The sequence below is a fragment of the Cryptomeria japonica genome, chromosome 6, assembly GCF_030272615.1.
Source record: "Cryptomeria japonica chromosome 6, Sugi_1.0, whole genome shotgun sequence".
NCBI classification, from domain to species: Eukaryota; Viridiplantae; Streptophyta; class Pinopsida; order Cupressales; family Cupressaceae; genus Cryptomeria; species Cryptomeria japonica.
The window spans coordinates 201,397,459-201,410,893 of NC_081410.1; the positions used below are offsets into that span (position 1 = coordinate 201,397,459).

Sequence of the window (13,435 nt, forward strand, 5' to 3'; positions counted from 1 at the left end):
GGCGCCATTGTCTCTATCGTTGATTTCACTGAAAATTATACACTACAACCTCAAAATGAAGTGCAATCCATGTATTATCACTCTACACAAGTTTCTATTTTTGTACACATAGCATTCAAGCATGTAGATGATAGCACAAAGGAGGATAGAAAGGTTGTAAGAGAGTATCACTTCTACATAAGTGATGATCATACTCATTCATCAGAGTTTGTACAAGGATGCTTTAAATTTTTCTATGATAGTTTAAGGGAAAGGAACATACGATACAACTGACACTTAATATGGTCAGATAATTGCACCGCACAATTCAAGAATGCAAGGATGTTTTATTGGTTGACAAGGATGCATGTGACAAGGGGTGTACAACATTTTTGGAATTTCACTGAGGCTGGACATGGTAAGGGAGAGCACAATGGTGCAGGAGCATGTGTGAAAAGAGCCCTAGCCAGGGAAGAATTGAAGTACGAAGGTGGTGCTGAGTTGGTAGATGCAGAAACAATTGTGTGATGGTGTAAGTCTACGATGGGTCCAGGTAATCTAGGTACGTCATTGGTTCATAGATATTTTTGGTTGATTACTGAATCTAACATTGAACACTATCTAGATTGTTGTACAGTTGCAGGATCGAGTGACATGCACTCATTTATGAGTTCAAATTCAAGTTCACTGGTAATTTATACAAGACAGATGGTATGTTTTTTCTCTTCATGCATGTATTGTTTGTGGGAAGAATGTGAATCAGAAGAGTGGGTTGAAAAATGGTCTTGTAGACTGTTGGCTCCCATTAATTCATATCAAATTCCCAAAGCACTACAATTGAGCCAGATGGAGACATCAGTGGATTTTGACCATGTATCTGACCTAGTGGATTTAGGTGATTTTTTGAGTTAATTTTTTTGCAAGTATTCTTTTTGGCTCATTTTGTTGTACATCATACTTTATTTTTGGTATTAATTAACACTTTATAAAATGCAGGTCATGTGTATGCAGTTGTTGCAGAAGAGAACAATGAAGAAGGAACATATTACTATTCGTGTCATTGTGTTGAGCCTAAAAGAAAATTGACAACCACAATCATTAACGGAGAGGGTATTGAGTACCCAATAGGGTCTGTTGTCATGACAGGAACATGGCTTCAGAGATACCCTATCAATAATTATGATGTTTGGTTGTTCGAGGACTTTGAAACACACAAACATATTCTTCATTTCTCTAACCTTGTTGTTGCAACAAATATTCATTTGATGAAGTATCGTGGTAGACCTCATAACAAGATTTTATGGAAAGTTCGTGAATCTGACCACGAGGCAATACTTGACACAATACGGGTTAGAGCCGATCCTGAAGGCTCACTTGATTGATTCTACGGTTCATAGTAGAATGATTTTGAGAATTTTGTATAAATCGTCGACGAATTGTTCTATATTCGTTTTTTGTATATATAAATGCACATGAGCTGATTTTTACATGTTTAGGGGCATAATTTTGTATATTTAAGTGGCAATGAGATGATTTGTACATATGTACATGCCAAATTTTGTATATTAAAATGGCGATGAGCTGAATCGCACATATTGTAATGCCAAATTTTGTATAAAAGCCCATGAGATGATTTGTATATTAAAATGGCAATGAGCTGATTCACACATATTGTAATGCCAAATTTTGTATAAAAGCCCATGAGATGATTTGTAAGACAATTTTTTGTATAATCAAATAGCCAAGAGTTTATTTGACCATATTTAGAGGCAAATTTTTGAATAATATGTGACAATGTTTTGTGACTATTTTGTGTGTCAATGTTTTGTGACTATGTTTTGAGTATATGTGATGTGTCTCTGGTCAATCATGAGCATTCTTGATTCTTGTATAATCATGGATAATTATTTGAGTCATTATCGGGTCATAGGGGTCATAGATTGAGACTAGATACAATTTGAGCAAAAATTATCATTGTTGTCAAAAAAAATGTCAAAAAGGTTGTCAAGCAACTTCTACATTGCGTCAGTAGGGTATGACTCTCGATGTTATGGTGCTTTGGGATGCATGACATGGCCATGCCTAGTGTAAACCTGCCCACCCGGATGCGCTCGCAACGTCGGTTTGTGCATAAGACGAATAGAATCAATTCTAGCCAATCTTGCAACTTTTCCTTACAAGCAACTGATGGTTTTTTTAGCAAGAGAAAAAATGCTACTAATTGAAAATGGGTCCAAGTCGTCGAAAACCGAGATAGGTCATTGTAGAGGAGCCTCACATGACCCCACGGGACCAAACAGATCAACCATATGTGTCATGGATTGGAAGAAATAGTTTGTCAAATTTTGATAATTTTTTGGACTTAGGGCACTTGAGAGATCGCACCGGTAGGGTATGACTCTCGACGTTCTGGTGCTTTGGGATGCATGACAGGGCCATGCCTACTATAAACCTACCCACCCAGACGCGCTCACGACGTCCGTTTGTGCACATGACGAACAGAATCAATTCTAGCCAATCTTGCAACTTTTCCTTGCAAGCAACTAACGGTTTTTTGAGCAGGTGAAAAAATGCTACTAATTGAAAATGGCTCCGAGTCATCGAAAACCAAGATAGGCCATTGTAGAGGAGCCTCACGTGACCCCACGAGATCAAACAGATCGACCGCATGTGTTGTGGATTGGAAGAAACAGTTTGTCAAATTTTGACAATTTTTTGGACTCAGGGCACTTGAGAGATCTCACCAGTAGGGCATGACTCTCGACGTTCTAGTGCTTTGGGATGCACAACAGGACCATGCCTAGTGTAAACCTACCCACTCGGATGCGCTCGCGACGTCGGTTTGTGCACACGACGAACAGAATCAATTCTAGCCAATCTTGCAACTTTTCCTTGCAAGCAAGTGACGATTTTTTAAGCAGGTGAAAAAATGCTACTAATTGAAAATGGCTCTGAGTCATCGAAAATAGAGATAGGCCATTGTAGAGGAGCCTCACGCGACCCCACGGGATCAAATAGATCAACTGTATGTATCGTGGATTGGAAGAAACAATCCGTCAAATTTTGACATTTTTTGGACTCAGGGCACTTGAGAGATCGCACCGGTAGGGTATGACTCTTGACGTTTTGGTGCTTTGGGATGCATGACAAGGCCATGCCTAGCATAAACCTGCCCACCCAGACGCGCTCACGACGTCCGTTTGTGCACATGACGAACAGAATCAATTCTAGCCAATCTTGCAACTTTTCCTTGCAAGCAACTAACGGTTTTTTGAGTAGGCGAAAAAATGCTACTAATTGAAAATGGCTCCGAGTCATCGAAAACCGAGATAGGCCATTGTAGAGGAGCCTCATGTGACCCCATGAGATCAAACAGATCGACCGTATGTGTTGTGGATTGGAAGAAACAGTTTGTCAAATTTTGACAATTTTTTGGACTTAGGGCACTTGAGAGATCGCACCAGTAGGGCATGACTCTCGACGTTTTGGTGCTTTGGGATGCACAACAGGACCATGCCTAGTGTAAACCTGCCCACTCGGATGCACTCGCGATGTCGGTTTGTACACACGACGAACAGAATTAATTCTAGCCAATCTTGCAACTTTTCCTTGCAAGCAAGTGACGATTTTTTAAGCAGGTGAAAAAATGCTACTAATTGAAAATGGCTCTGAGTCGTCGAAAATAGAGATAGGCCATTGTAGAGGAGCCTCACGCGACCCCACGGGATCAAACAGATCAACTGTATGTATCGTGGATTGGAAGAAACAATCCGTCAAATTTTGACATTTTTTGGACTCAGGGCACTTGAGAGATCGCACTGGTAGGGTATGACTCTCAACGTTCTGGTGCTTTGGTATGCACAACAGGGCCATGCCTAGTGTAAACCTGCCCACTCGGACACGCTCGCGACATCCATTTGTGCGCATGACGAACATAATCAATTCTAGCCAATCTTGCAACTTTTCCTTGCAAGCAACTGACGATTTTTTGAGCAGGCAAAAAAATGCTACTAGTTGAAAATGGCTCTGAGTCATCGAAAACTGAGATAGGCCATTGTAGAGGAGCCTCACACGACCCCATGAGATGAAACAGATTGACCGTATGTGTTGTGGATTGGAAGAAATAGTCCGTCAAATTTTGACATTTTTTGGACTCAGGGTACTTGAGAGATCGCACCGGTAGGGTATGACTCTCGACGTTCTGGTGCTTTGGGATGCACAACAGGGCCATGCCTAGCGTAAACCTGCCCACCCAGACGCGTTTGCGATGTCCGTTTGTGCACATGATGAACAAAATCAATTATAGCCAATCTTGCAACTTTTCCTTGCAAGCAACTGACGGTTTTTGGAGCAGGCAAAAAAATGCTACTAATTGAAAATGGCTCTGAGTTGTCGAAAACCAAAAAAGGCCATTGTAGAGGAGCTTCACGCGACCCCACGAGATCAAACAGATCAATCGTATGTGTCGTGGATTGGAAGAAACAGTCCATCAAATTTTGACAATTTTTTGGACTTAGGGCACTTGAGAGATCGCACCGGTAGGGTATGACTCTCGACGTTCTGGTGCTTTGGGATGCACGACAGGGCCATGCCTAGCATAAACCTGCCCACCCAGACACGTTTGCGATGTCCGTTTGTGCACATGATGAACAAAATCAATTCTAGCCAATCTTGCAACTTTTCCTTGCAAGCAACTGACGGTTTTTTGAGCAGGCAAAAAAATGCTACTAATTGAAAATGGCTCCGAGTTGTCGAAAACCAAGAAAGGCCATTGTAGAGGAGCTTCACGCGACCCCATGAGATCAAACAGATCGATCGTATGTGTCGTGGATTGGAAGAAACAGTTCGTCAAATTTTGACAATTTTTTGGACTTAGGGCACTTGAGAGATCGCATCGGTAGGGTATGACTCTCGACGTTCTGGTGCTTTGGGATGCACGACAGGGCCATGTCTAGCGTAAACCTACCCACCCAGATGCGCTCATGATGTCCATTTGTGCACACGACGAACAGAATCAATTCTAGCCAATCTTGCAACTTTTCCTTACAAGCAACTGACAGTTTTTTGAGCAGGCGAAAAAATGCTACTAATTGAAAATGGCGCCAAGTCGTCGAAAATCGAGATAGGCCATTGTAGAGGAGCCTCACGCAACCCCACGGGATCAAACAGATCGACTGTATGTGTCATGGATTGGAAGAAACAGTGTCAAATTTTGACAATTTTTGGACTCAGGGCACTTGAGAGATCGCACGGATAGGGTATGACTCTTGACATTCTGGTGCTTTGGGATGCATGACAAGGCCATGCCTAGCGTAAACCTGCCCACTCAGATGCACTCACGACGTCCATTTGTGCACATGACGAACAAAATATGACCATTACGAGCGTGAGGGTGCTCATTGGTTGTTTATATTCATATTGTCGATTTTTGTTGTTTATATTCATATTGTTAATTACATATGCAAATATTCATTTAAATTTATAAAAGGGCAGCCACCAAATATAGCAAATACACAATCATGAACTGAATACAAGGAGTTTTGTAGGGTTAATTCAACATTTTAGAAATTTTATCAAATCATATTCGACGATTGCAATACTTTATATCATATACTTTTGTTGTTTATATTCATATTGTTGATTACATATGCAAATATTCATTTAAATTTATAAAAGGACAACCACAAAATACAACGAATACAAAATAATGAACTCATTACACATTTATTGGATCGAATATCGATATTTATATATATAAAAAAAGGCATGTCTGCCAAGTCAATACAAGTATTACAAAAATGTGGTATATGCCATGTCCAAATCGATATACAATAAAAATGTAGAATATGTCTACATGTATTGGTCATTCTATGACCAAAACTAACACTATATGATCCTAAACTTGTGGTGGATCATCAAAATCAAGCCTCTTCGGCGTAGTACGCAGCTCTGTAGATGGCTGCAAAACCACAATTCAAAAGCCAAGTTAGAATTCTTTTGTAGAAAATAGTTTACAATTAACAACATAACTATGCATTTAACTTTAATTCCTTTGCAATTGAAATGTAGATTACCTCATCGGCTGATCCAGGAGCTAATGTCTTCGCTCTCCTCTCCTTGTCACTCTTAGGAGTTTTCTTGAAGACATACTTAAATGGATCCACGTTATGGCCGTACCGCGAAGGAGTCTATTGTAGATTAAATGTACAATTAATACAATGTACTAACATAAATATATCAAAAACACTTAAAAGCTATAATATAGAGAACAATGACGTACCTGTGCTTGAGATGCTTCTCCAATGGACTGAGGATGGCTCACCATCGATGTAGAAACTGTCACTATTACCTATACAAAAAATGTACAAAGATTAAATACAATTAATATAATGATAAGTATTGAAGGTTGAAAACAATTAATTTTACATATCAAACAAAAGTGTACCGGATCCTGAGATGCTTCTCCAGTGCAAGGAGGAGGGTTCGCCGTTGATGAAATAGGTATGGATATTTCCTGTATGAAAAAATTATAAGATTATAATATATCACAAGTTCACATGTACGTGTGCATATAATCATGAAATCAAGAAAATAAAGTAGAGATACATACCTCTGCCCTCTTTTGATCCACGGGCGAATCAGGTGCATTCAACATATCCACAAAGCTCAATGGTCGTTGTACATGTAAAATAGACAAAAAACACTAATCAATCTACAAAGCCCAACTAATAATTGATTTCAACATTTTCAAACAATTGTACAACTAAAAATGTGTTCAATTACCTTCTTCACACATTTCGGCATCTTCGAGGAATTCTTTGTCTTAGGACGAGCTCTAGATGCGGAGGGGGTACCCTAAAAACACAAAATTAACATGAGATATTAGTACAGATAATAAATTAAACATAATTTTAAAAATCTAAAATGAAATGACTTGCATATTCCATCAAAACAATACATAAAAAGAGTTGTACAAAATATGATACCGTATAGCCTTGTAGGCCAAAATCGATCACTGAGAGCGTGATGTCATCAATCTGGGACATTTCGTCCCCTGTCAACACCTACAAACCAAAAATTGGACCAAGCATTAAAGATAGTTAGTATATCTCGTATTTTTTTGAATTCAAATTGTACTATTCTATTTTAACATGTTACAAAATTTATACCTCAGGCATCGAAGTTGCAGCTATGGTAACTGGGGGAGGTGTATGGGATACCGCTGCTGCATCCTGAAATGCATATTATTTGTCTCAATTTAAATCGATGTATAAATGAAAATTCATTTATGTAATTACAAATTTAAAGTGACTGATAAATAAAATGTTATGAATTCAAATCAACACACCCGTGTCTGTGGCTCATCGGCAAACACCATGTCCATCAACTCATTTGTCAGCGCGACATCCTCAACTGTGTGAGCTGACATCTACAACTGCAAATCGTGCACAAATGATATGAGTATCCATCTGCACCGACTGCATCATCTATGCCCGAGCAACTGACACACATATGCTCGATGGGCTCTCTGTCGCCCTCTAACGGCTCATCATCCAATACAATAGGGTGTGCTAATGATGTCCCATGCTGGACGATGGCACCAGTCAATGTTGTGGCCGCCTGAAGAGTCTGTAGCTCCATCGACTCTTTCAGCTCTAATGGGACAACCTGATGCACCTTGGGTTTGGGTGCTAAGGGGTGGCGACTCTCCGCAGCTAATCACCTACGGGCTCCAGGTCTATCTTGGGCAGAGCCACCACCTCTACCATGAAACTCTCTCATGTCAAAATAGTTTGGCCGCACATTGAGCACAAACTCACAATATATTTTTCTCAAAAAATATAATGGCACCTCATAATTATTACAAGGTGGATCATCAAACACCATCCACCACCTTTGCCAAAAAAGATTCTTCATCTGTGCATTGGTACACCAATGTACGGGAAATCTCTTTGCATTAAGAGGTAATGACTGACCAGTTTTGGGATCAACAAAAAGGGCACATATTTGTTGTTTAGAAATTTATTCTTTTACTCCATTGTATGATAGCCCATTGGCATAGAATTGACGACACCTATCCCTAAAGCTTCCCCATTTGGTAATTTCTGTGGAAACAGCTATGGCACCACTAGCTAATGTTTCTAGGCTAGTGGCGAGGGATTGATGATGGTCAAGTTCAGAAGTTTTCAATTTTACAATCAGTCTATTGATTTTAGACGTATTTTGTCCTAACTAATTAATTAATTCTTCCTGTGTTTCGACTGTGTGGTCAAAAGGAGGAATTGGGGGTTGTTCTTGTGTGTTTTCAGGAGGTGCATTTGGTTGTTCTTGTGGGTTTTCAGGAGGTGCATTTGGTTGTTCTTGTTTTGGATTAGAAGAATCTGATTTTTGAAACAAAAAATGAAAAAACCTAATCAAAATTAATGAAATTAAATTCAAAATGTAAAACAAATTGCATAAATCGGAAAGAAAGACAAAAATAAACAAAAACTAACCTTGATCCATAGCCTGGAGGACAAATTTAGCACCCCATTCGTGGTTTAGGTGAGAAAATGGGAAAAAAACGAAGTTAAAAACGCGATTTATGGGTAAATGAGACCCAGTTTTTTTTTAAAAACTTTTTTTTACCAGGCACCGCGTACACGGTTTTATTTGGATTATTAGCGCGTACGCGCTCATTTTCCAAGGCGTAGCGTGTATGTGCTACCTTTTCTAGGCTCAAGAAGAACGAACCTAAGCATGTACACGAGAATTTGAAATTTTAAAACCACGTACACGCTGCTTGTTTTTCCAAGTTTTTTTTTGTTAGTGTCCACTTTTCTGACCACCATCTTTGTGTACACGCCCCTCACTCTCCCTCTACCTCCATCTCTCTCTTCCTCTCTCATATTATATCTCTAGATATATCCTCCTCTTTATATACATCATTCTCTTTCCATTTTTAATCTCCCTATCCTATTTCTATATCTTCATATTTCCCCTATCTCTTCATCTCTTTATCTCCCTCTCTCTCTATTGATAATAAAGCTTGATTATAATCTTGATTTAGATGTTTTTGTTTCAACTATATTTATATATCAGTTCTTAATGAGGTGTGTGGGGTATTTCCTCTCCCACTTCTATTGCTAGGGAGGGAGGGAGAAATAGGGAGTGGGTGTATGTGTATGACCAAGATGGAGATATGTATATACATATACATAGAGAGAGAGAGAGAGAGAGAGAGGAGAGAGAGAGAGAGAGAGAGAGAGAGAGAGAGAGAGAGAGAGAGAGAGAGAGAGAGAGAGAGAGAGAGAAATGTGTGTACACACACACACACACATAGAGGAAAAACAAATTAAAAACATATTCTTTCATATTAAAAAAAGTGGAAATATCAATGATGTATCATATATTAAAACAAAGCCCTAATGTGGCTAGCATGTATGGGAAAGGTAAGTAAAAGGTATTTCACAATCAAGATAATAGAAAAAGATGTAACAATATAAAATCAATAAATAATTGGCTATGCAAAGAGTTTCAAATATAAAATTGAGATGTAAATATCATAAAAGTATAGATCTAAGAAACCCTAATATGAATAAGAAACCCTAGAATAAGACTAGGTTGTCTAGGATTGATTGGGTTCACTAAAATACGAAGAGATCTAAAGATGGACAATGACAAAGAAAAGGAAGGCGAGAGAGAGAGAGAGAGAGAGAGAGAGAGAGAGAGAGAGAGAGAGAGAGAGAGAGAGAGAGAGAGAGAGAGAGAGAGAGAGAGTGTGAGAGGGGAGATGGAGATATATAGAGATATATGTAGAGGTATAGGGGGGAGAGAGGTGAGATTGAGAGTAGGGTCATCCCACAATAATGGTTCCTACTTTTTGGCCAAAATTGACTTTGAAGTCAACATTTTCAACTAAATCTTCATTTTCTGACACCTATAACAACTAAACTATTAGGATTTTGAAGATGGTGCAAGCTAGTGATGTGTGAGATTTTAACTATAGATTCTAAATGTATATATATTTTTAAATGGAATTAAATTGTAATTTTTTTATGTAAATTTTAATAACTTATTTTTTATTGTAAACAACATTTTTAAAATAGTGCTTATTACATTGCACATGAATTTTTTATACAAAGGATAAAATTCTAATTTTTAAAATATAGATTTGTATCACCAATATCTAACACTTGCATTCCATTTCATTTAACATTTTGTTGCATAAATAGAGTTTTGAAGTAAAACTAATTATAATTTAGAAATAGGTATATGACGTCACACATAATTTGTTTTATATGTATTGAAATTCATTTTTTCTTTTCTTGTTGGAATAAGGACATCACTACCTAGTGCATATATATTTTTTAGAATTTTTTTCACTAATTTTTTATTTTTATACAGGTGTAGAACATAGAACTTGATTTTTTATGAAAAACCTATGTTCACTAAAACATAAAAATAAAATTTATAAAAAATCAAAATATATCAAAATTCTACTTGTTGTAAAGTTCATTTTGAGGGCTATGCTTATGCAAGTTGGTTTGTCAAGTTAATTCCATTTGGATCTTCAACCCAATATTTGAAAGTCAATTTTATGAGGAAAATTGAAGAGGATGGAGGGAGACACTTAAGCCAAGGATGTTCACCTGAAGGTACCTTCATTTGAAGGTCCTAGGAGGAAAGTGGTGCAGGAACACCTAGTTGATTTCATGCCTCCATGAGGCCCTTTCTGTAAATAGTTTCTTTATGTTGTGTTTGAGTCAATTCATAAGGTCTTAAAGACCATTTCCAAGGTGTGTAAGGTGTCTTGAGCCATTATAAGTTTATAGGTGGCGGTTTGTCAAATATTGTAAATTCTTGCAAAAGTTGTCATGTTGTCAAAGTGCAAAAATGCAAGAATGGAAGTTGAAGAGTCAAGGGGTATTAGAAGTTGGTTGGTGGTTTGTAACTGATAAAAAACAAGATGTAAAAGTTTTAAAAAGACTTTGTATGGTCAACCAAAAGGGTGGTGGTCGTTTGGATGCAAATTGGAATCAATAAACTCATTGTTTTCTTGCAAAATATGACTGTAATTTGTGTGGTACGACCATATACAAAATATTACGGACCTGCAACTCACATGGTTGAAAATATAATTTAATTTTAGATATTTTTTGTTCTTACCAGTCCAAAAGATAAGTTCATTTGATTTTTCTAACAAGGTAATCTTCCCAGCAGCCCTGCTCAGAAATCAAGGTTCCAATTTTGAAGGAAAAATCATATCTTTAGTTTTCACCGTTGAAAACCCTTCAAAATTGGTGAGAAATTATTTTTTAGGTGTTTGATGATTTCCCAAGGTTTCAGGAATTATGAAGAAGGTTTGCATATGGTATGAGGAAGCCCTAGGTTGAAATAATGTGTTTTTATGCAAGAAGAGGTGGTTAGGGATGAGGGTTTGATAAAATAATCATGGGAATGAATGGGAGGAGGTTTAGTAAGTATGAGCAGGTCAAATATGATATGTTTGAAGATTTTTTAAAGTGATTTTGGTCTTGGAACATATAGAACCAATAAACCCTCTTGCTATAGGGAGAGTGGTTCAACATGGGCTTTTGTCCTCACTTGGGATATCAATTCTCCGTAGAAGGAACCTCCCATCAGCTAAGATTGAAAGGTTGAGTAACTATACCCCTTGCAATAACAAGAACCAACAGTTCACCTATAGAGGCATAAACATCAACAGTTTTAGTTCCAAATCTGAAGCCCATAGAATAGTAGGGGCCAGTTCCAGCAGTAGTAGTTTCAGAAGTGGAGGCAGAGATAGAGGTAAAAGCACCAGATGCCCTACTGTTCTATGGGGACTTGGCAGGAGCACTTTAAGTCATAAAATTATTTGGGACAACCATATTAGAAATGATTAGGTTTTGTTAATCCCAAGTCTCCCGAGTGGACAGTAGCTCAGTGGGTCTATATCTCCTCTCGAATCTGATGGCAGGAGAGAGGTTGGTTGTCTCTAACCTACTATTCTAAGGGGCATTTGCCTCCCTTCTCTCTTGTTTGTCCATCGGATTGGAGTGATGAGACTATCTGCATACTCCTTAACAACATCAATAAATACACAAATAGTGTCTGAGCATTCGCTATCTTTCCATTTCTTCTGTCTATTCGTATATTGATTTGGTAGAATTCGCAGGGAGTCATTTGACAAGTCTCTAGCTACTCCCTCCTGGAAGAGACTCATATGGCTCCTTACGTGGCAATGACCATCCCACATAAAAAATAAGTTAGAAGATGCTGAGATATTGGGTAGTTTTCTTCATGAAGGTTTTGCCTATTCCACATGCTAGTTTATCACTGTTTTGACTCACCAAACATCCCAGTTTATCACCTAGCCTGTTTCGTTTATCACCGGTTTTGAATATATAGAGAAGCTTGTGGTTCTGTTCCACATCCCAATATAAGGCCCATGATATATTAGGTTTCAAGATGGCCAAAAACAAAAATAAATATATTAATGAACTGACATCTATTATAATCTAATTCTTTGGATTTACTTAATCCATACGAATATAGGAGGGAGACTTGATATTGAATGCACTTTCTAAAAATAGATATAGAGCCACCCACCCCCCTACCATTTTAAAGGGCCTCGACCCAATTATATAGGCCATTTGTTAACCCAACCTTATAATTCTATGGGAACTCGTTTCATCATATGTTGGAGAGCCATCAATTTTCCCAACTAGATCCCCTTCATAGCAAGTTTACGCCTATTCAAATACATAGGTGGGGGAAATAGTAGCAAAGGCAAAGCCTACTAGGTTGATATGGGCCAATGGGTTGTATGGCATGCGTATAGATTGGTTGGTTGGTAAATGCATTGTGTTTGGTTTGGTTCTTTCCATTATGTCAACTGATTGAGGGTGAACTCACAATAATGGTTCCCACTTTTTTGCCACTTTTGACACTGAGATGTACATTTTTAAAATAATCTTCAACTTCCGAGAACTATAACTTTTAAACTATTAAAAATTTGAAGATGATGTAAATTAGTGATTTCTAACATTTTGTTTGTAGATTCTATATACATTTTTTTCAAATTTTTTTGAAAGATTTTTTAAAAAAATTTCCATCTCCCTCGAAAAGTAGTTTTTTACAACAAACTACATTTTTTAAGAGTGATGTGCCTTCCGTAACGCATAACTTTTTTTCTATAAATGATAAAAACTCAATTCTTTCGAATTTTGGTTTGTAACATCAATATCCAGGGCATGCATTTGGTTTTATAGTGATATGTTCAATATTTTTCATTTTATAAAGTTTTGAAGTCCGACTAGTCATAATTCAAACATAGGTTTACGTTTGAACACATAACTTGTTCTATATAAATCGAAATTCAATTTTTATTTTTTTGTTAGAAAGAAGACATCAATACCAAGGGCATAGATATTTTTCAAAATTTTTTTGAATTAGTTTCTTATTTTTCCCAATG

General features: G+C 37.6%; 1 long non-coding RNA gene across 1 annotated transcript; it reads right to left on the reverse strand.

Moving 5' to 3' along the window:
* Nucleotides 1-6,067: 6,067 nt before the first annotated feature.
* On the reverse strand, nt 6,068-6,487 carry LOC131856145 (uncharacterized). The gene is made up of 3 exons (XR_009358287.1): nt 6,425-6,487; nt 6,260-6,328; nt 6,068-6,167 (listed from the first exon to the last, which is right to left on the reverse strand). It is a non-coding gene; the product is annotated as an uncharacterized LOC131856145 (long non-coding RNA).
* Nucleotides 6,488-13,435: the final 6,948 nt, after the last annotated feature.